The sequence below is a fragment of the Mauremys reevesii genome, linkage group 1, assembly GCF_016161935.1.
Source record: "Mauremys reevesii isolate NIE-2019 linkage group 1, ASM1616193v1, whole genome shotgun sequence".
In the NCBI taxonomy this organism is placed as follows: Eukaryota; Metazoa; Chordata; order Testudines; family Geoemydidae; genus Mauremys; species Mauremys reevesii.
The window spans coordinates 133689625-133709762 of record NC_052623.1 but is presented as its reverse complement, the minus strand read 5'-3'; the positions used below and the strand labels follow the sequence as shown (position 1 = coordinate 133709762).

At 39.9% G+C, this 20138-nt stretch overlaps 1 long non-coding RNA gene across 2 annotated transcripts; it reads right to left on the bottom strand.

Annotated features, from left to right (window-relative positions):
• Positions 1-252: 252 nt before the first annotated feature.
• LOC120384402 lies at positions 253-6393 on the bottom strand. 2 transcript variants are annotated; one of them, XR_005588861.1, is made up of 4 exons: positions 6101-6393; positions 4272-4408; positions 2028-2125; positions 253-980 (listed from the first exon to the last, which is right to left on the bottom strand). It is a non-coding gene; the product is annotated as an uncharacterized LOC120384402 (long non-coding RNA). The 2 variants fall into 2 exon arrangements; XR_005588868.1 differs by lacking the exon at positions 6101-6393 and adding an exon at positions 4759-4772.
• Between the last annotated feature and the right edge of the window lie 13745 nt (positions 6394-20138).

Below are 20138 nucleotides of genomic sequence, written 5' to 3'. Positions count from 1 at the left end.
TAAAAAGTGCTGCTGTAGGACAATGTGAAGACTCAAAACAGAGAATCACGTTGCTAAAAAATGTGCCATAAAATGTTAAGATTGATGCTGTTAAAAAAAATCTAAACTAAATGTACAAAAAAAATTTAAACAGACACACACACGTGTCCAGGTATTTATCCAAACTTTTGCCCACCACCAAAACAGAAAAAAAAAACCCATAACCTCAAAATCCAAGATAGAATGTATGTAAATGCAAAGCACAGGTAAATGTTTGGATAATGATATGAGCTTTATTTGCACGATTTGAATTCTGGAACCTGTAATATCGAGTTGGAATGCTCACAACTAGGATTTCTGTTAATTCACATTTCCATTTGAACATGAAGAACAGTTAGAACAACTGTGATATTTTGGCACTTCTAATAATAATAGATCTGCCTAAAACTGGAAAACAAATAAATAAAGAAAAAGACACTTTTTGAACTTTGAACTTCATACAAAAAATTGATTTAAGTTTTGGGTGAAAGTTTAGGTGAGATCCTATTTTATCCAAACTGGATCCTGCCATCTGTTGTCATTGTCAACAGCAAGTTTGTGGCTGAAATGGTCAATATAGTAATCTTCCCTGGTTCTGTTACATTTCAGTTCTTGCACTTCATGGCTTCATTAGATTTTAGGATAGACAGCCACTGCTTTATCCTTTGGGGTCTTCAAGGAAATAGCTCAAGAAAAATTCTGGAAGGGTCATTTCCATAGTTCCCCTATGGTCATATTGCACTGCCCTTCATGATAAAGTATCAGAAACTAATCCCAGCCTTCCTAGCAGCAATTTTCCTTTGTCTTTGGCCGTGACAAGATGGGAAAATAATAGACTGGTTAGTGTATTTTTGAAGTGTTTTGAAGGTTATCAACTTGTTGGGATTTTCCAGAAAAGTGGAATGAGAAAAAGAGAGAGAGTTTGACCTTTTGCAGTGGATGTGGATACTGTAGCAGGCTACCTAGACAAGATAAAGTATGAAAGTTTAGTGAATGGACATTTCAGGCAATTTACAAGCTGACTATTCTATAATCTGTGTAAATAACACACAATAAATGACATAAGATTCCAGTGATTACACAGCATTGTCTATATCAGTGTTTCTCAAACTGGGGTAGCTGCTTGTGTAGGGAAAGCTCCTGGTGGGCTGGGCCGGTTTGTTTACCTGCCCCATCTGCAGGTACGGCTGACCGCAGCTCCCACTGGCCGTGGTTTACCGCTGCAGGCCAATGGGGGCTGCTGGAAGTGGCGGCCAGTAAGTCCCTCGGCCCGCGCCGCTTCCAGCAGCTCCCATTGGCCTGTAGCAGCAAACCGCAGCCAGTGGGAGCTGCAATTGGCTGGACCTGCAGATGGGGCAGGTAAACAAACTGGCCCGGCCCACCAGGGGCTTTCCCTACATAAGCGGCGACCCCAGTTTGAGAAACACTGGTCTATATTCTCTTATGACAGTGATGAAACAGAGGACTCTTTATTTCATATGGAACATATCTTATTTGCTGATGTGATTCCACAAAATATATTGTAAGATTAAAGGCGTCTTGTGGGTAGGTACTTTGGAAAGTACAGAATAGCCTATTAACAGATTTCATTTCAGTTCCACTTAGTATATAGTTAGCAAATTGTACTAACTATATACTAAGCACAGAAGGCTAGATTCCCAAAGGGTCTTAGACGTTTAGCTGCCACTTTAGGCACCTAAGTCCAACATTTAGGCACCACTGGCATTCAAAAAACCCTTACTTAGCTCCCAGCAAACCCAGGAAGTGCCTACATTTCCACTGGTAAAACCCCAGAGGCATGTACTTTTCAGCTGCTGAACATGTGTAAAGCTGCCTAAGTCCTGACACTCCAGAGCAGATCAGAGCAGCACATTGGCAGGATCCTCAAATTAGGCACTCCACCACCTATCTTTCCTGCTGAAGCTGCTCCAGTGTATATAAATAGTTAAATATTCATTGGGCCAGATTGAGAGGGAGAATGACTGTAGTTTATTGGTTTGGGCACTCACCTGAGAGATGGGAGATAAAACTTTACATCACTTCTCCACATCAGACAGGGGGGAAATTGAACTTGGGTCTTCCACATCCAAAGAGAGTGCCCTAACGACTGGACAAAAGGTTATAAGGCCATCAGTCTAACAGGATTTCTTTGTCAGGATAATCAAGATGATGGTTTCCTCGCTGCCTGCCTGGAAAGCTCTTGTCAGTTTTACTTTCTGCCTGTTTCACCTTCCAGGCAGGCAGCTGGTATGCCAAAAAATTCCATTTCTGATCTCTCAAGATATAAATCCCTTCCCCCAATCAATCAATAAATACATTTGGCTTTTCCCACCTGATTCAGGATGATGATGATTCTCCCACCCCGCAAACGTGAATATTCTGATGGAAAGATTTCCATGTTCTGGCCATCTCTAATAATCAAAAGCCACACTGAAGGCAAAACTAAATCAAAAGTTATATATGTCAGGGGGAGGGAGAGATTGCCCTTGTAATAAGGCTCTAATTCATTGCCTTAGAGACATCACTGAAATCAACATTAGCTATTTAAAGGATAAACCAAATAGAATCTTTTGCATAAATTTCTATGAATAAATATTCCCATAGATACGGCTCTCATCCCTTGCATTAGAAATATTACTAAAGATACCAGTAGTCAACAGGCAATTTGGGAGTAAATACATGCTGATTCAAATATGTTTTAAACTTTTATTTTTATGGAAGGGGAGGGGAAGATGCTACCATGGATCAAAGACCTCCAGAAAAAAGTGCTGTCACTCAGTCTCATTTCAGATCAGATTTCTCTGAATCTGAGGAAACTAATGATTGCCACATTTTTTTTGTTAAAAGATAGCATTAATTAACTTTTAGCACAACAGCAGTAATAGTCTTCTTTCCTCTTTTGGGATCTTACCAACAATATTTTAATTTTCACCAAAACCTTTGCTGGTAACCTTTAACCCTAATTTATTCCACTCAGAGTGAAACCTGAAACCTGGTTATATCTTCTAAGCATTCCAATAGGAGAAGTAATTTGCACCTACCAAATCACTCATCCCCTCCCCAGTAGGCTCTTCTGACTAGAGATAAACCATTGATTTGTTCTGCCCAATATCCAGAAAAGGTGTAGTAAAGTGAACAGTGAATAATAAAAAAGAAATAGCTATTTAGATCAGAAAAGCTTTTAAAAAATAACTTAGAATTTTGTCTGTGAATTAGGTGCTTGTGAAGTGTGCTCATTACAGCTCTGGACATGGAAGTCCTCCCTTTAATTTTTTTAATACTATTCCACCACTGTTTTTCTATTCTGATCTGCTGAGACCATTTCCAGGAGTACCCATGTACATTTGTCTTTTCTATTCATACTCATTCACCTCTTGATCTCTCTCCAGTGAGTTTGATTAACAAGGATGGCAATTAATGCTAGTTGTAGTGGTTGTTCATATAATGTCACAGTCCACAAGGAACTGGAATGAGATAACGAAACTCATTCCACACAGATAACCATAAAGTCATCATATGTCAGTAAGTACAAGTCAGCATCTGCCTGGGCAGGAGAAAAATCAGCAAGTCTTTATTTTTTCACATTCCTCATAATTCATTTTATGTAATAAGTTTTCACTTTGTGGCTTATGAGCACCACTCACTGAATATGCTAAACTGTTAAATCTTTAGCTCTGATATGTCCTTATCCTTTACACTATAATTATTCTAACCAAAGCATTTTTGGTTGATGTCAGACAGCTAAATGGACTTGCTCATTTATTTGGTTATGGATAAAGGTTTAAAAAAATATTTTCATACTAGGATGGAAATTATCCTTCATTAATGATTGAACAAGAGAACAATTATTCATTTTTTCTGTTTTTATGAATAAACAGTTCAAATTCTCCTTATTTAACCAACTTGATCACCTGGACTAACAATTCAGGTCAGTTCATCAGCCTCTGTTGAGTTAAAAAGGTAATGAGAAAGGGGAGAGGGGGAAATAGTTGGAGAGCCCTATGGTACACCAAAGGACTTCATTTTAAACCTGCTGAGGATTGGGAACAAGGCTCTCTACAGCATCCTTCACCATTAATTTGTGCTTTGAACTACTGAGGTGAGAAGTATTTACCCAATGAACATTGGTGTAAAGATGTATGATAAACAAAACATAGTATCGTATTCTGGATATAACACTGTGTAGGCCTGTAGATTAGAATACAGGCTACTAAATGCATTCAGAAGATCATAATGAATGAGAAATTTCTTACCTAATCATTTTCTTTCTATTAGCAGTTTCTCTCCAAATTCTTTACTCATGGAATTCGGAGGCGATCCAATGTTATTGCTGGAGTCTTCAGGACTGAGCTCTGCCTTTCAGCTCAGACCACCAGAAGAGTTCTTCCAGCTGTAGAAACACCCCAGTAACCAATTATTAACCTTAAGACAATATATGTCTCAGTCCCCCTTTAGAGAAAATGTTTAATTTATATTCTTGTTATTTACAAGACTACTAGGGTGGGTTGAATTTGGAGAGAAGCATATTTATTTCATATGCTTGAGATACATTTTTAGAGCTCTAGGAATGCCTGTTTATGACACAGCACTGAAAAGTTAGAACAAAATGATGGAAGAACTATTTCCCTGAAACTTTGGAAGAAGAACTTGAACAGACAGGTTTATGGAGCTATAAAAATAATCTTTTCCTCATAACAATGGCAGCATGTTCTTGTATAGGCATGGGAATTAATTCCAAACCTTGCCCTGTTGGAGGTAGCAGCAACTAGAAAGGTCTGCCACAGGTTTGTCCAATTTGTTAGCATGGTTAAGCTTGGCACCTGATACTCAAATGGAACAACCAATGTGCCTGGCTATGATATGTTGCCCATGTTTCTATGGTACTTGGTTGTAGGGCTCCAACCCAACCACCTGGAGACTCTAGAGTAGCTGAGATCACCAGAACATTGGGAGTGGTATTGTATTTGTATCATGGTAGCATCTAGTGATCAGGGCCCCGTTATGCTGGGCACGCACAAAGAGGGAGCCCCTTCCCAAAGCATTTTCTGTTTCCCCTCACACCAGAAACCTTAATCTGAAGAGATCAATTAATGAAATATCCTGGTTGAGTTCTGCCTGGATACCAAACTGTATCAGAGGTTAATGGAGAATCCATGCTGAACTAAACTTATCTTCCAGTGCTCAGGCTGTTAACTCTAAGCATTCCTGGTCTTAATGAAGGAGTCCCTGCTTCAAGAGGGCTATCTAGAAAGTCCAAAATGCCTTCTGAGCTGGTGGAAGACTAGGAAAAGGATGTTAACTCTCTTTTTTACTCTTTTCTGTATCTTTTTTATGAACTGTCTTGAAAGGCAACAGATTCTTCTCTACCTGGGACATTTTTTCCATTGCCTAGAGGATCTTTGACTTCTGGTAACTCTCTTGTTTTGAAAGGGATAAAAACATTCATGCTTCAGTAATAAGCCAACTCCTAATGGGAAGTAGAAGGAAATTTCCTCTGCAAGTATCATAATTGCCACTATGTGTTTGCACTTTCCACTTGTGCAGCTGTTTCTGGCCACTTTCACATACAGGATATGGGTCCCTATAGACCAGTGGTTTTCAGTGGGGGGTCATCAGCCCACTGAGGGGCTGCCAGCCATTTCAGGGGGGTTGCCAAGCAGTACCCCATGGAGCTGAAGCTTCCAGCCCCAAAGGGAAAAAACCCTGGAGCCCCCCATCCTGCAGGGCAAAACTCTTGAACCCCTCCCCCAGCCCTGCAGGGCAGAAGGTCCCCCTGAAGCTGAAGCCCAGAGCCCCCTCCCAAGGGTCTGGAGCTTTTATACCATCGGGGGGTGGAGTACTAGGGGGGACTCTGAAAGAAAAAGGTTGAGAACACCACTATAGACCACTGATCTGATTCCATGTGGTCATGTTTGTGGGTTTTGCCACCCCCGCTTTTTAAGGCAGCTGACAGTTGTCAAAGTGAACTGAAATTATGTGTACTATGTTATTTTAGAAATTTGTCTTCCAAGTATGCTTGCTTCTATAATGAGTACACAAGAGTCTAGATTGAAAGCTGGTGTCATGATGCAGGGCTTCTTACCAGCTTCCAAACACCCACTGGCATGTCCAGTCTCATTTCAGAAGGTTTATCCTCTTAAAACAGGCAAGCAAACAAACAAACTCATTCCTTTTCTCTCAGGTTTTAGGACCACCCTTCCCAAGAGTCTCATGTGCTTCTACTCCTGGTAGCTTCCCACTTCTAGTCAGCTCTGTACCCTTCTTTGAGCAGTAACCCCAGGTCTGCTTCCCTGACCACCTGGCCCCTTACTCTGCCAGAGAGCTTAGCACCACACTACCATTACTTCTCTTCCCCAGGCATACCATGTCCCAATCACTCCCTTTCCCCTCCCATTTCCTGTTCTCTTGCAGCCCTTTATAAGCCTGGGGGTAGCCCAGACCTCTTTAATTGACTGGATTGGGCTCACCTGCTCTGACCAGATAGCCTGTGCTATACCTCACCCTTTTCAGGGATACAAAACATGTTTTTCTCTGTTCTTTTTATAACTCTTCAGAACCCCCAAATTTCCCCAGACCAATCAAACCATTCCCCTTAGTCTTTTAACATATTACAAATGCCTTTTACAGCTTTTCACATAAAGTCTGCTAGGTATCAGAGTGTTCTCCCAGTTCCGGGGACCCTAGCACTGTCTCTAAAGCACAAATTTATGATCCCAGTTGCTCTGAGTCTTATGTATTGGGGTCAAGGTCATATCCCCAGCCTCACTGGGTACAAGCAATGCACAGTCTTATCTTTGCCACTTGGACTTCACGATCCCTTCATGCATAGGCCTGTCCTTCTGTGTGTGCAGAGTTTATATTTCAGTCTTGAGGTCATGGATAAGGCTACGTTTTAGTCACAGGTATTTTTAGTAAAAGTCATAGACAGTAAACAAAAATTCACAGCCTGTGACCTGTCTATGACTTTTACTATATACCCCTGACTAAATCTTGGGTGTTCTGGGGTAGGCGGTGGCCCAGGGGCACCATGGGTGCTCTGGGGAGGACAGCCTGGGGTGCCACCGGTGCTTGGGGGGCAGGCACGGTGGCACGCTGCCCAGAACTTCCTGGCCCGGGACCCTGCTGCTGCTGGGGATGGGATGGGTGGCAGCGCATATCCCAGGACCCCTGCTAGTGCTGGGTGGGGAGGTGCAGGGCAGTGGTCTGAGACAGCTCCAGCAGTGGCCGGTGCAGCTGGCCCATGGCTGCTCAAGCTGCCCACACCAGCTGCTGCAGAAGTTATGGATGTCCTGGAAAGTCATGGAATCTGTGACTTCTGTGACAAACTCGCAGTCTTAGCTGTGGACCATGAAAAGTGTTCTATTTTCTCCTTGGTGAAGGGGGAGGGATAGCTCAGTGGTTTGAGCATTGGCCTGCTGAACTCAGCGTTGTGAGCTCAATCCTTGAGGTGGCCACTTAGGGATCTGGGGCAAAAATTAGTCCTGTCTAGTGAAGGCAGGGGGCTGGACTCAATGACCTTTTGAGGTCCCTTCCAGTTCTAGGAGATTGGTATATTTCCTATTATTATTATTATTATTATTATTATTATAACTGGAGACCTGTCATGAGTTGCTCTCTCTTGTGCTTGAGGTTCTGTAACTCATGTTCTGCTGCTTCCAATCATTCTTCAAGCTCCCCTGCCTCAGGACAGGAGCCATAAAACAGGCACCTGCTACCTTCTTCCCTATACTGGAACCCTTTTTCCACCCGTGGACCTTCTTCTGGACCTCTATTTGTTGATGTTGCCCCATTTGAATCCCCATGCTAGCTGGTTTAATGGGGAGTCCAATCTGGAGACTCTGTTTGCATCTGTATAGTACTCTGTTGGATTTGAGTTTTGGTTTGGGTCTTCAGGGCACCCTGCTGAGTCTGGGTCTCCATGGTCCCCTGCTGAGGGTGGGCCTCTCTTTGGGTACCCTGTTTAGTTCAAGATTCAGTTTGAGTCTTCACTGCTTTCACTTCCCTGGTACTTTTCCCTATTGGGGCAGTTCTTTCTGTAGGATCAAAAATTTTTGCTTCTCATTCTCAGCTTCCTTCCAAACCTGGGCTCACTGTTGTTCTAAAGCCACTATCTGGTTCATGATTTTCCCCTGTGAGGTACTTAATTCATCCAACTGATGTTGGCACTTGCTAAGCTGATCCCTCAGTCCTTGAGGATGGTAGTACTCTCCATCATAGCCTCCCTTGGCTGTCTTGGCTGTCAAGCTTCCTAACTTGTCCCTCTATTTTTTAGGCCCCAATTCACTGCTCTGAAACTTTAGTTTTAAATTGAAGTAGCACAGTGGTGAACAAGGTTCCAAAATGGAACTGCTCTGGTTAAGCTCCCAAAAAACTTCACAATTTAGGAACCACAGAATTGCTGAGCGCTTTTGCTCAGAATATGGACTCAAATTAGAACAGCTCAATTCCTATAATTTATTCCACTTTTACACAAGTATAGCTCGAAGGTAGGATTTTCAAAAAATGCTCGCCCTTAGCCGAACTCTGCTTGCATTAAAGTCAATGTTAAAACTCCCCTTGACTTTAATGGGAGCAGAGTTAGGCAGACACTTTGTGAGCTTTTGATCATCACACTAGTAGGAGAATAAGATACCAAATCTTGCCCTGACTATTGCAGTGAGAGAGCGTCAGAATGCTGTATTGTAGCTGCTGATCTTTCAGATCTTTTTCAATCAACACTTACTTTGAAATAATTGGGAGTTTTGGCTAATTAAAGTTGTGGAAAATGGGCCTGAAAAAAGCATTGGGACAGGGTAGAAGACAAAAAGAGCATGGAGAAAAAATAGAGAGAGAAAAGAGAAGTTTCCAAGTTAATCAGAACTTTTCCTATTACATATTTATCCTTTAAATTCACATCAATACTTACAGTGAAAGCATGATTCACTTACATTCCCTTCTGCCTGCTGTACTTAAAAAAATCTATTTTGGGGACATCATTTAAAACATATTTGAGATAATTTTTGTAGCTTGGAATTCTCTCAAACATATTACCTGCTATCAAAAAGAATAAAAATGCTTAAAGGGGTTTTCTTTCTCTCTTCTGTTTTAAAATATGTCAGGCTCCTTTGAAAATGTTTGAATAGTGTAAGAAGGTAGTAAAGGAAATGTAAACTTTTAAATGCCCCAGAAAAGTTTTAATTTAATTTAAAGTTTTAATTGCCATCTAAGATCCTGTATACACTTATGTGCTTGAGAAAATATAATCAGTGGGATTGCTTACATGCATAAAAGTGTGTTTGCAGGATCAGGCTCCACGTGTTTTGGAGTTTGTTTATTTAAAGTAATTTAATTTACCCTGAAATAACGTGCATGGAGCTGGGTATAGATCAATGACATTCCATTGTAGTGAATGGAGCTATGCTGATTTACGACAGCTGAGAACTGGCCAAGATTTTTTGCATACTTTTCAGCCATTCTCAGCAGAATCTGAGTTTTCTTTAGTGATCTCATACACTGGGACACAGAATTTATGGAAAAGCCATGTGGGTACAAATTTGTATATCCTGACCATGTAAATATGTGATCCAGTTGGTTGAACTTTGGTTTAGTTGTGTCCATAAATTCTTAAACTTCTTAAAAAAAAACATTCTTAGGACCTTGGCATTTTAAACTTTCCTGACTGACAATTACTGTTATTGCATTTTGAATGGTTCATTAGAAAATACATTTCTCCCCTTCACTTTTTTTTTTGTTTAGTTTTTGTTCTAGCTTTGGTTTTACATTTCTAATATATTCTCTGCTGTTCCAACTATGGATCATATTCCTAAATTCTTGGCTCTCTCTAGGCTAAATACAATATTTATACTTTGTTGTAGTGATTACTTATAGCCAGGGGCTTTTTGGGGGTTCTAAGCCACTCAGGAGATCTCATTTTGATCTGAGCACTGTCAATGAGATCAAGAATCTCTGCTTGTAGTGATGCCCCAGGTGTGGATTTGGACAGAAGGCGCACATTGCACTGGTTAGATAATTTAATAATCCAAACAAATCTGTTGTCTTCAAAATACCCTTCAGTACATAAAAACAATTCTTTACCATCATTGAGCTTGGGTTTGTTGTTGTTTTTTCTTGGTTTTTGTACAAAGGTTAGTGTATATAATAACTGTTGCCAGCAAAGACATATTTATTATTCCAACATATGCTTTTGCTTACTGATGTTTGTGGGGGTGGCTAATGGAAAAAGCAAGCTTAAGTAACTGCAATGAATGGTAATAACAATATGTAAATTCTGTGCTTTTTGTAGCCAAAATGTTGATTTCAAATATATTGTTAGTTTCAATGAGAATGGATTTACTGTTTATACATTTGAAAGATGTAATAATAGGTCTTTTAGCAGGTAAACAAAAGTGGCCGGATCATGAATACTTTGTTTATCCAAAACTTCCTTTGCAGCCAGTGCAGGGATAGGAGGTTTGGATGTTCACAGAATGCAGGACCAGACACTTGATTGTTAACACAATTATTTCAGCAATTAATGCACTGTTATTCCATTCTTTCTTTAAAAAATTATTTGTCTCCTTTTTCCTGTTGCACAGCTTGTCTCCTCATTCACAACTCAGGGGTTGATGGTCTCCACCTGTGGAATTTGGAGGCAGTCCAATGTTGTTCCTGGAGGCACTAGGACTAAAGTGCACCCTTTAGCTCAGGCCACCAGACCTTCTGCATCTGGCAGTGGAACAGGTTGGCAGTTCAGCTTCTCCAAACCATTTCATTTTAAAATATTTATTTTATTTGATTTTGTGCAGTTTCAATTTATAATCTTGCCCCTCCTCCTCCTCCTCTGGAGTGGATAATTAGCAGCATGGTTGTTTCAGCCACCTGGATCTGCCACTGCAGTGCTTCTCTTTCACACTCCTCTGTCCCCAATCAGGCATGACAAAACTGTCCTGAAAACACCTGGCTTAAATCTAAGTGGTGTTACCTATGTCAGGCAGCACTTACAGGCTCTTCAGAGGGTGAATTATGCTCTGCTTGTTGCCAGCATGCTGACCTTTGCATTGCTAGGGCATAGGGTTGAGAGTCAGACCAGCCAGTTGATCCTTGTCCTGCTAACCAAGCAAGTGGATCATTGTCTAGAGGTTTGACCCTCATTTGTGATGAGCAATGGATTTCAGCTTAGTGGCTACCAGCAAACCATGTCACACTCATGAATAGCCATTTTTCATCCTAAACAGATATCTTATGCCTGCAAACTTGTTGATGGGGAGTTATTGGGGAGAACGTTAGCAAAATTACTCACCGAGATTACAGAGAAACCTCAACCCTCACTGTCAAAGCCATCATAATAATCCAGCAGTTGATATCAAACACCATGGGTATCCAAGAAGGGACAGTTACTCTGACCAAGGCGAAAATCTGCAGCAGAAGATTCCAAAGAAACCTAGATAATTTTTCCTCCAAACAAACACAATCCTCCACATGAAAATGACAAAGAACATTTGTGTGTGAGAGCTCACAATTCCTGTGCAGGGCTCTTCTTTCTGCTCCATCCTTTGAACACAGAATCTTAAATGGTTTGTGTTAGTCACAGATTACACATTACACACCTATACCCAGGTATAGACAACATGGCAATCGGTACCTTATCCAAAGAAACAGAGCCATTCATAAAAGAACAGCTGCTGGAAAGGATTCATAGCCACCAGTTCTACAAAAGCGAGAGAAGTTTTGATTCCAATGCAGAGAATTGCTCACCCAGAGATCAAACTAGAGATGGCTGTGGTAGTAATTTTACCATAATGGTAAAGATTTGCAAAGATCCGAAACTTCATTGCATCCGTCATTTTCTGAGAGGTTATCAGCAGCCTGCTGAAATTCCTTCTGAGGACATAGAATGATGTGCTTGATACAATGTAAAATTAGGTGTCATTGTCAGATAACATCCAATGCCCCTATGTGGGCAGGTAAGTTCAAACAACATTTTGAAAACCTACCCAACTGTCACAGCTTGTGGAGAAAGTGGGCACCTTGAATGACCCTGATATAAGGCAAGAGTGAGGAGGATCCTTGGTACTTGGTGAAGAGGAAAGTTGAAGTGGCCCATCTAGTTTGGGGGATAAAGGAAAGATAGAGGAGGTGATCTGCCTGCTAGTCACAAAGACACCGCAGACAGCTGTGATATAGTGGCAACAAGGGAAGCAACAGCAGATTCAGGCCCTGCTCATGCAATTAATGAAAAATCAGCAAAAGCAGGAGGAGGTTCAGTTTTCTACACAACCCAGAGATGACAAGACATCTATCTGCAATAGCGGAAGTGGTTGCAGAAGCTAAGAGCTTCTTAATGACACTTTGATCCCTAAACTCTTTAGCACCCATCAACCTTAACCAGGGGGCAGGGCTACTCAGGAAGACCAAGGCATTAAAAAGCCCACTCCAAAGTGACCAGAGGAGCTAGCAAACAGGAGCGGCTAACATGGGAGTTTTGTGAGGGAGTTTACAGGAGGAGTGTGTGTGAGAGGGGGAGGGCTACATACACTTACCATTCTTTAAACTTAAAGACAAAAACACCCCATGATACAAATAAAACAACAACAAAGGAACAAGTTTCAGGAGTAAAAAGAGAATTCAGACAGAAGTCCAGCAACAGAGTGGGGGCTACCTAGTTTATTACACCCAGTACAGCATGTATGATTACCTTCTCTATAGGCAGGTGGCATATGTGTGCATTCAGTGCAAGGAGCTCCTGAGCCTCAGAGACCGTGCATGGGCTTTGGAGACCAGGGTGGCTGAGCTGGAGGAGCTAAGGGAGACAGAAAGGTACATAGATGAGACTTTCCGGAACACAGTAGAACGGTTCCACCCCCAATCTGACAGCCTCTGTGCTGTTGAGGAGGATGAAGTCCTCAGAGAAGGAGAACATCCAGCTGGAGCAGAAGGAAACAATCCCATAGTTGGGACCCTCCTTCCAGATGATGTTGTGGTATCCTCTTGCACTGAAGATACCTCTCTGGGGGAGGGAACTCCTGTTATTAGGAAGAGACAGGTATTAGTAATGGGGGATTCGATCATTAGAAACATAGATACCTGGGTTTGTGATGACCGGGAGAGCCGCATGGTGACTGGTCTGCTTGGTGGGAAAGGTGCGGATCTCTTGAGACATCTATATAGACTTATGTGTAGTGCTAGGAAGGAGCTGGTGGTCATGGTACATGTAGGTACCAATGACATAGGAGAGAGGTCCTGGAGGCCAAATTTAGGCTGCTAGGGAGGAGATCGAAGTCCAGAACCTCCATGGTGGCATTCTCTGAAATGCTTCCAGTTACACATGCAGGGCCAGTTAGACAGGCAGAATAGCAGGGTCTCAATGTGTAGATGATACGATGGTGTAGGGAGGAGGGGTTTAGATTTATTAGGAACCGGGGAAACTTTTGGAAAAGGGGGAGCCTATACAGGAAGGATGGGCTCCACCTAAACCAAAATGGAATCAGATTGCTGGCACTTAAAATTAAAAAGGTCGTAGAGCAGTTTTTAAACTAAGGACTGGGGGAAAGCCGACAGGTGAGGAGGATCACGTGGTGTGGACATTCCTTAGAGGAGAATCTATAAATGGAAATTCCCTATGTCATAATAAGGAGGAGAGGATGGTAGATGATAAAATACAGGTAGGATCTAATGAGAAACAGTCAAACGAAAAAAGTCCCATTCAATTACATTATGTAATGTCAGAAAGCTAAAATATGACAAGTTTTTAAAGTTTGGTTTATATACCAATGCTAGAAGTCTAAATAATAAGATCGGCAAACTAGAGTGCCTCGTATTAAATGAGGATATTGATATTGATATAATAGGCATCACAGAAACTTGGTGGAATGAGGATAATCAATGGGACACAGTAATACCAGGGTACAAAATATATAGGAAGGACAGAACAGGTCTTGCTAGTGGAGGAGTGGCATTATATGTGAAAGAAAGTGAAGAATCAATTGAAGTAAAAATCTTAAATGAACCAAACTGTACCATAGAAACTCTATGGATAGTAATTCCATGCTTGAATAATAAGAATATAGCAGTAGGGATCTATTACAGACTATCTGACCAGGATGGTGATAGTGACTGTGAAATGCTCAGGGAGATTAGAGAGGCTATTAAAATAAAAAAAAACAATAATAATGGCGGATTTCAACTATCCCCATGTTGACTGGGTACATGTCACCTTAGGAAGAGATGCAGAGATAAATTTTCTTGACACCTTAAATGACTGCTTCTTGGAGTCCTGGAACCCACAAGAGGAGAGGCAATTTTTGATTTAGTCCTAAGTGGAGCACAGGATCAGGTCCAAGAGGTGAATATAGATGGACAACTTGGTAATAGTGACCATAATATAGTTAAATTTAACATTCCTGTGGTGGGGAAAACACCACAGCGCCCAACACTGTAGCATTTAATTTCAGAAAGAGGGACTACACAAAAATGAGGAGGTTAGTTAAACAGAAATTAAAAGGTACAGCGCCAAAAGTGAAATCCCTACAAGCTGCATGGAAACATTTTAAAGACACCCTAATAGAGGTTCAACTTAAATGTATATCCCAAATAAAAAAAAACATAGTAAGAGAACCAAAAAAAGAGTCACCGTGGCTAAACAACAAAGTAAAAGAAGAAGTGAAAGGCAAAAAGACAACCTTTAAAAAGTGTAAGATAAATCCTAGCGAGGAAAATAGAAAGGAGCATAAACTCTGGCAAATGAAGTGTAAAAATATAATTAGGAAGGCCAAAAAAAGAATTTGAGGAACAACTAGCCAAAGACTCAAATAGTAATAGCAAAAAAAAATTTAAGTACATCAGAAGCAGGAAGCCTGCTGAACAACCAGTGGGGCCATTGGATGATCGAGATGTTAAGGAGATGCTAAAGAACACTCAAGGATGATAAGGCCATTGAGGAGAAACAAAATGAATTCTTTGCATCGGTCTTCACGGCTGAGGATGTGAGGGAGATTCCCAAACCTGAGCCATTCTATTTAGGTGACAATTCTGAGGAACTGCCCCAGATTGAGGTGTCATCAGAGGAGGTTTTGGAACAAACTGATAAACTAAACTGTAATAAGTCATCAGGACCAGATGCTATTCACCCAAGAGTTCTGAGTTGTGCCTGTTCAAATGTGAAATTGCAGGACCACTAACTGTCATCTGTAATCTAGCATTTAAATCAGCTTCTGTACGAAACGACTGGAGGATAGCTAATGTGATGCCAATTTTTAAAAAGGGCTTCGGAGGTGATCCCGGCAATTACAGGCCGGTAAGCCTGACTTCAGTACTGGACAAATTGGTTGAAACTATAGTAAAGAACATAAAGAAGAGTGCAGCAGAGCTGAAAATGACTTCCAGAGTGGTCACATATGAGCATTGTGGGACACCACCTGGAAGCCAATTAATTCGAATTATACAATGCTGCATCTGCACTACTTCGCAGTCGACCCATGAAAATCAAACTAAGTGCTATGCCTCTCGCAGAGGTGGATTACAGAGGTCGACATCAGAGATGACTTAGGTTGACATAAAGGACCCAGAAGTGTAGACACATACATTGACAGGTTAACTTAAGGCGGTTTCCTTTGACCTAATTCTGTATTGTAGACCAGGCCTAAGACTTTACTTTCTTGAGATATGATTCGCTAGGCTTATTTATAGGCATTTCACCTCTGATACAGGTTATGTCTACACTGGAACTAGAGGAGTAATTTCCAGACCAAGTAGCTGACTAAGCTAAAAAGCTAAAAAATAGCAGAGTAACTGAGGTTGCATAGGCAGCAGGAAGGGCTAGCCAAAATATAATCATTTTGGAAACCCTAGGTATGTATTTGGGGTGGCTAGCCCATACAGCTGCCTATGCAGCAATGTCTACACTGCTATTTTTAGCACATTAGCTTGATCAGAACTAAAGTGGGTATGTCTACCTGAGCTGGAAATTACACCCTCAGCTCCACTGTAGACATACCCACAGACTGCCATGTTGCTGTCCAAGGTGCTGTATATTCAGATGAGATTTTATGTTCTCATGTCTCATAGAAGTTAAACATTCTGTGACACATTTCAAAAAATCAGAGATGACTCCAGTATCTTTACTGTCTTCCTCGCTCTTTCTTTATCTCTCTCTTTTTCTCTCTAAGGAAACAGATTCTAATGTCCGTAGCTGTGTGTTCAGGTATTACTGATGGTATAATGGCCACTTCAGTTGCCTACATAGTCAATAAACTACTTGTATTTTAACTCATTACATTTAAAGTGGTTTGTGGTACTTTGAATATGAAAGATTCAATCTATACCAAAATGAGATGATATCATTTCATCCAGATATCTGATCACCTGATATTTCTCATCATGCCAATCTTGTTGAATACCATTTTATACCCATTGTTGTATGTGTCAGGTGGAGTAAGAAACCATAAACCAGAGATTCTATAACAGTCTTCTAAAATTCTACTCCTTCATTAATGCAAGGCAAGTAAACATATTTGTTTTTTGCATGGCTATCATAATCATGTTAAGGATGAAGGAGTAGATTTTATATCTGAGCTAGTAAATTTTTGGCACAGTTATGCAGGACTGCTCTACAATATATAATATTTGAGGTTACATGTCTACAACAAAAGAAATCACAAAGAAATTATCTGAACTCTATGCAACCAGACTTATTTCTGTCCAGACATATTTTTGTTCAATTTAACACAATAGCACAATGGTTCTCAACCAGGGTACATGCACCACTGGGGGTACGCAGAGATCTTCCAGGGGGTATATCAACTCATCTAGATATTTGCCTAGTTTTACAACAGGCTACATAAAAAGCACCAGCCAAGTCAGTACAAACTAAAATTTCATACAGACAGTGGCTTGTTTATACTGCTCTATATGCTATACCCTGAAATGCAAGTACAATATTTATTTTCCAGTTGATTTTTCTTATAATTATATGGCAAAAATAAGAAAGTATGCAATTTTTCAGTAACAGTGTGCTGTGACACTTTTGTATTTTTATATCTGATTTTGTGAGCAAGTAGTTTTTAAGTGAGGTGAAATTTGGGGGGTACATTATTTGCAGGACATTATTATTATTTTTTTCTGATAGTTGTCTAGAAATCCAGAATTCTTTTGCTAAGGACATAAATTAATTTAGTGTTGCTGAACAGAATATAGAGAACACCAAGTACCTGCTGAGTTACAGTTTTTTAATCACTCAAGAGGTACTGCTGATAGCCAACATTTTCAAACTGGGGTTCCTGACAGCCAACGGCTTCACTAGAAATATACCAATTCACACCATTTTTGTGTCTGGGCCTATGTCTTTATTATCATGAATTACTTAAGGTGAAATTCTTACTGTATTGAAATCAGTGGGAGTTTTGTTATTGACTTCAAGAGAGCCAGAACTCAATCTCAGTCTTTATATCTGAGGTATCTTCTTCCTTTCCTTCCTGGTCATGTTCATTAAAATTCCTTTACAGGTGCTAGAACCTGCATAGCCAGGTATCTGAAGTGACTTCAGGGTTTGTCTCTGAGCATGTAGTTTATTACTAGATTTACAAAACCACTTAGTATACTGTAACGGTGCAGGATAGGGAAATAATCATAATTTATATTAAATCAAAAATGGCCTGAGATATAAAAAGCAAACACCTTTGAAGTTGTAGCATAATGACATATTTGTATTAAGTATCAGCAACTCTTTGACTTAATAATCTTAAGGCATTTTACTTTGACAAGTGTAGAAGGAATTTTTCTTAGGTGTTCAATATTCACTTGATAAGTGAAAATACACTTGTGTTTCTCTTCTGACTTGGCAGATCTTAGCAATGCAATCAATATAAAAAAGTCATAGGAGATTTTATTTATTTATGTCAACCACTCATTTGATGCCAAGGATAAATTTGTGGTGTTTCTTTTCATGCACATTTATTTTATATTGTGTTCTCACTTATACAAAGAGCAGATACTGCATATTTAATATAACTGATTAATCATCTATTCACTTTTATGTCCTTTTCCTTTCCCCTTTGCTCTGTTTTTTTAGTTGCCCAAGAGAAAAATTGCCATAACTATAGGTGTGTTTCTAAAAGCTTGTAAGTAGAAGTGTAGGCAGGCTGCATATCATTGTCATTAATATTTGCTATTTATATTAACTGCAAAGCATAATATAGGGCATATGCAAAATTATTTACCCGTAATGACTGTTTCAACATGCTTGCTCATTAGGAACAACTTGACAAAATAAAAGATCTTTCCCAAAATGAAAAACCGTATATGTATAAATGCAAAATCTTTCTGAGACCTTGATGAGATGGCAAAAGCTGCACAGACAGAGAAAAATGTTTGAAGTATTCTGTTTGATGTTGTGCCAAGTGGCTTGACTTGTTAACTATTACATTTTTATGGTTGTTATTTCAGACTTTTGTAGTTGAAATAGTTGCACAGAAAACATTGAAGTGAAGGATGGATTTACAGAACCCTGAAGTGTTCTTTCTTTTCAACTGATGTGGTCTCCAGTAACAGCTGCCTTGTTGCAGGATGAATGGATTCTTTTGTTGTTATTGTTGTTGTGCTTTGTTTTAAACTTCATGAAAAGAAATGATTTGAAAATAACAACATCTAAGTTAAAGTAATAAAATAATTAGATTTTGTTCCTATTTTTTCTTGTCCTGGTAACATATAATAAATGATATATGCTAATGCTTAAATAGGAGACTTTATTTGCTTCAGTCATTTAATTTAAATAGGAAAAAAGTGGCATATTATTAGAAAACAAAACAAAAACCTAAAGTAACAATATTTACTGTGATGAATGAAATTCTATTTGATTTGTATTTCTATTTCTTTTTATTTAAAAGTATCTATCTGTAGTTCTATTTACAAACCCTACAAAAGGCCCAAACGTAATGTCATTCTCAAGTCAATGGCAAAAGAAGCAATGACATCAATGGGAGCAGTTCTGGACCAAAGAGTCACTGACACCTATTGGATAAAAACTGAGAAACTTTCAACTGGCTTATTTAAAATGATTTGCTCATATAGCATATTTTCTTCATTTGTTGTCATTGGTTTAATGCTGTGGATATCTGCAAGGAAAACAAGTTCTTGGCCGGATCCTCAACTATTGTACATTGGCATAGTCCCATTGTAGTCAGTAGAGCAATGTCAGTTTACACAATTGAGAATCTGGTACAGGATCTTTCTTTCTTTCTTTCTTTCTTTTTCATCAGACATAATAAATCTTATGTTCATGCAAGGTGCCAGATTGGCAGCCCAATGACTGAGAACAGGTGGAGAAGAATCAGAAGCAGGACCTGCTTTTCCAAACACCTTTTGTGATTTGGATTGGAAGAACTCTCTTACGGAATGAAAGGTTAGCTTTTATGCCTATTTAATTCTGCACTTTCTACTGATATTTCTTCTGAAGATGCCATTTACAGTCAGACATGGTGTTTTTCTGAAGTATGCAATTATCCAGTTGAGATCATCAGCATTTTTTCATACAGTCACAGTTCAGCCATCAGATAAATAAATACTAATGACTTTCTGTCATTACTTCCCTGAGATGAATTTGAACCAGTAACCTAGAAATCAAAGGCTCTCCATCTCATTATCAGTCCTCTGAGGCATTCAGTCCCTCATACCTTCTGGTTTTAAGTTTTTGTTTTTTCTGCTCCTGCTGATTATAATATAATAATTGGAGATATACCAATCTCCTAGAACTGGAAGGAACCTTGAAAGGTCATTGAGTCCAGCCCCTGCCTTCACTAGCAGGGCCAATTTTTGCCCCCAGATCTCTAAGTGGCCCCCTCAAGGATTGAACTCACAACCCTGGGTTTAGTAGGCCAATGCTCAAACCACTGAGCTATCCCTCTCCCTCATACTTCTCTTTTGGTCACCATAATCAGGCATTTGACTCTAGACCTCTGAGAAAATTTTGTACCACAGTTAAACTGGTAAAAACTACTACTTACCCATCCCCCTTTTTTGTGAGAAGAGTATTTAGGAGCCTTAGTCTAACATAGAGATGCCACTAAGATCCTCAAAACCCCTACTCAACTGTTGTCTAACCCTGTAGATGCTTAAACTTCCTAGGCACCTCTTCTGTTAGTGAAGTCCCC